The sequence below is a fragment of the Aptenodytes forsteri genome, unplaced genomic scaffold (genome assembly GCF_000699145.1).
Source record: "Aptenodytes forsteri isolate BGI_AS27 unplaced genomic scaffold, ASM69914v1 Scaffold257, whole genome shotgun sequence".
Taxonomy (NCBI): domain Eukaryota; kingdom Metazoa; phylum Chordata; class Aves; order Sphenisciformes; family Spheniscidae; genus Aptenodytes; species Aptenodytes forsteri.
The window spans coordinates 7347432-7351563 of NW_008795194.1; the positions used below are offsets into that span (position 1 = coordinate 7347432).

The window sequence follows — 4132 nt, forward strand, 5'->3', positions numbered from 1 at the left end:
AGGTAATGATTTTCAAATAGTAGTCCACAGACTTTCAGGTTCCATGGAATATTTCTGCAGGGAAGTATGTGAAGAATAGCCTTTTGTGATGATTGTTAAACCATACTCTTCAGTAATGTTAGAAACAACTGTTGCTAGGCTTAAATTTATTGTCCATGCTTTTGCAGTTTTACTAGAAAATATTTATGGTGTCTACAGATTAGAAGAAAAGCATGAAAATCATTACAATAGGGTATGTGTTTTTGAGAAGTGATTATGATTAGTGAGTTTGATGTGTCCCATGGTATCATCTTCTTAAATCATTAGCCTACTGGCTCAGGGCCAAGGCCCCATGTAAAAGAGTTCCACAAGTGCACAGAAAATCTGGTGCCAAAAGGAATGGTTTGCTGTGCATGCACTGCATAACTGAAGTGTGCGTTTGCAAAGCAATACATGTACAGTGCATGTCACATAAAGTGAAAATTGACTCTACGTGATTCAGCAGAGCCCTCTTAGCTTGTTCTTAGTTATAAATATGCTTAACAGTATGCACTCACAACCTATTTGTAGAGTCTTCCAAATAGGATCTTGGCTGGTTTTGCTGTTTTTTAAAGTAAATTGTGAGGAGAAAAAGAGAGACTTGATATCCTTACTATGGTGTAGATGTGCTCCACAGACTTTTCTCTAAGGTTGCATAAAATTTTACCAATACAAACACTAGAAGATTCTGGGTAAAATGGCCAGAGTATGCACAGGACTGGGGGACCTGCTATGGACGTATTCATTTCTCAGATGCAGGTAAAGTGACAGCAAGGGTCAGGAATCAGGAGATCGATGGATGTCTAACCAATATTAGGTCTTACAGCTTTTCTGACAACCATTGCAGTAAGCTTAAGACTGAGGACTTGAGACTGAAAGAGACCTAAAGGTCTCTTTATTAAGGAACTGAGACCTGGCACAGAATGTTTTCATCCATAAGCTTGCTGAAAAAAGCAATACATTCCTGCACATTAAGAACCAGATCTGTCTGTAATCAGGACATTCTCAGAAGAGAAGTCACAGATGCCCTAGAATGCCCTGGGTTATTTACAGGATTTCCTCACAGCATGTGAGTTTTGAGAAATTGTCCCTCTAAAGTAGTTTGTTGGCTCTATCCATTGTAATAGAAAACCTTTCATCATACGTTATGTGATAAAAATGTACTTAAGTTTGAGATTAAAAATTTCAAACTTGTGTTTCAGATAATCCTCTTTCAAATATCAACCTTTTGTAAATCTATTCAGTTTATTTTCAGCTACATTTTCCATGTGTTCTTGTGTTTCTTTGGATGATACTCAGAAGAAAAAAGCAGTAGCTGAGGGAAAGGACAATATATGTCGTTCATTATAATTTTTTCCACCTAACCTTTCAAACATGAAATAAAAAGCTCATCATAGTTTAATGTTAATGCTGGCAAGAGTATTTCTTTTACTAAAAATGGTGAAATGAGGATGCTTGTTTCATCAGACTGGAGCTGTCAGCTGGCCTTTTTTCCAATTGTCCTATTATCTGCAGTGCCATTTCCAAAGGTTTTGGTCCTTTTGTTTGGAATTTCTTTTAAACAAATCAGGATGTTGGAAATATTTCACTGAACAATACCTTAGTTTTTTTCGTTGTTAAAAAGAAAAGAAAAGAAAAAAGTTTTCTAGTAGCCTTGCCAGCTGTGGAGAAAACTTGAATGTTTTCCTCAGCAGTCCTTTTTTGTGCTTGTGGTGGGCAGTTAGTAAGCCCTGTGATTAGGCTAGGAACGGGTGGAAACTAGAAGAGAAGGGAGAACCCAGCCACAGAACAACAACTGTCACAGCGTTGGTGGTATAGTGGTGAGCATAGCTGCCTTCCAAGCAGTTGACCCGGGTTCGATTCCCGGCCAACGCAATTTCATTTTCGACATCTTTTTCAGACGAGCGGGTGGTGCTGCCACCCAGAGGGACCTCGACAGGCGGGAAAAACGGGTCAACAGGAACCTCATGAAGTTTAATAAGGAGTGAAACGCAAAGTCCTGCACCTGGGGAGGAGCAACCCCTATATGCAGGGGGCCACCCAGCTGGAGGGCGGATTGGCAGAAAAGGATCTGGGGGTCCTGGTGGATACCAAGTTGAACATGAGCCAGCAATGTGCCCTTGCAACTAAGAAAGCTAAGGGGGTCCTGGGCTCTGTTAGACAAAGTATTGCCAGTAGGTCAAGGGAGGTGATCTTTCCCTTCTACTCGGCACTAGTGAGACCACACCTGGAGCAGTGACTGTGTCCAGGTCTGGACTCCCCAGTACTGGAGAGGCATGGGCATACTGGAGAGAGTCCAGTGAAGGGCCACAAGGGTGGTTAAACTGCTGGAGCATTTCTGCTATGAGGAAGGACTGAGAGAGCTGTTTAGCCTGGAGAAGAGAAGGCTCAGGGCAGGAATCATATTAATGTATATAAATAGCTGAAGGGAGGGTGCAAAGAGAATGGAGCCAGGCTCTTTTCAGTGGTGCCCAGTCACAGGACCAGAGGCAATGGGCACAAACTGAAACACGGAAGGTTTTCCCTGAGCATCAGGAAACTTTTTTACTGTGAGGGTGACTGAGCACTGGCACGGGTTGCCCAGAGGGATTGTGGAGTCTCCATCCTTGGAGATATTCAAAAGTTGTCTGGACATGGTCCTGGACAACTGGCTCTAGGTGTCCCTGCTTGAGCAGGGGGGTTGCACCAGATGACCTCCAGAGGTCCATTGCAACCTCAACCATTTTGTGATTCTATCATTCTGTGCATCAAGACAAAGAGTCAAGCCAAGGCAAGAACTGAGGGCAGAGGACCAATACAAGATGTTAGCGATTTCTCTAGGAGAGGGCATGGCACCAGGAGCTGGGCTGAGAGACAAGGCAGCCAAAGGAAGAAGTGTCACTCCAGCAGAGCTAGAGAAATGCATACAAGCTATGGTTCACTACAGAGCCAGTAGCTAGTGCCTTCAGGAGCCACCAGATACATCAAAGTCTGGGGTTAAGTACCTCCTAGGAAGCCCCACTGTCTGAGTGCCCCTCCAGGTCTCTGAGAGTGCCAACCAGTTTTGGTGATGCAATTAATCATTGTCAATCCCATGGCTCAGAATCATGTTGTACTTGAAACCTGACTCTTAACAACTCTTTCAGAGAAAATGTTCTATCCCAAAGTAGTTTTGAAAATAATTTGTACTATATTTCCAAAACCTGTTTATAAGACAAATGCCGACAGGACCTACTCACATGACAGGCCGCAGTGTATGGAAGAATATTCGATTATACTGAATGTTTGCTTCTTTTGTTTCAGTCTCTTCTTTTTTTTTTTTTCTTTTTTCTCAAAAGGGAGAAAACGCAATCATAGGTTTATAGCAATGAAAAGAAGGAAAGGGCTAAAGGAGCCGAGCTAGCCCAGGGAGAAGTTCTAGCCATTTGCACTTCATAGCTAACTAAGAATGCGTAATGACTAGAGTTCCTAGAAGGAGTGGAGAAAGGGAGATACAGGCTGTGAAAATGTAATTAAAGTAAACTGGATAGATTTACAAAAGGCTGATATTTGAAAGAGGATCAAATCCTCTGTCCTGGAAGAGAAGAGGTTCTGGTCTTTCTGGAAGAGAAGAGATTCTGGAAGCAGTGGGTGGGTGCTATGCCAGCAGGAGGCAATGGATTGAAAATCAAACCAGAAGGGTTTTACCTGCCCAGATTCTCATTGCAACTTATAGGTTCTGAAACCTAAGCTGATGGGTCAAAATGATTAGCTGCTCTACTTGAATGAAGTTAGACTGCTGTTGGAAAAAAATATTTAGTTGTTTATTTTCTTTGTCTGCTGAAGTGTGGATCCCACTAGAGGGAAAATCCTCACATGAAAGCTTGGAAAATGCTCCAAAAAGTGGTGTTGAGACATCTAGATCCAGATGAAAACAAGGCGTGCTCCACTTCAGAGTGAGGCCAGTGTCTGGTTGGAGCAAGCAAGACGTCATGCTCCATAGTACATGGGCTACTCAAGGTCCATTCATAGTCACTCCTATCAACTTCAGGCTTTAGGCTGAGCTCTCAGGTAAGGGGTGAAGAGGAAGACAACAATATGAAACTGCAAGAGGGTTTTAGTCTCAGTATCCTACATGCCCAATCCAGAGAGAAAA

The 4132-nt window shown here is 42.6% G+C and overlaps 1 non-coding gene across 1 annotated transcript; it reads left to right on the top strand.

Moving 5' to 3' along the window:
* Positions 1 to 1821: 1821 nt before the first annotated feature.
* TRNAG-UCC lies at positions 1822 to 1893 on the top strand. The gene has a single exon. It is a non-coding gene; the product is annotated as a tRNA-Gly (tRNA).
* Positions 1894 to 4132: the final 2239 nt, after the last annotated feature.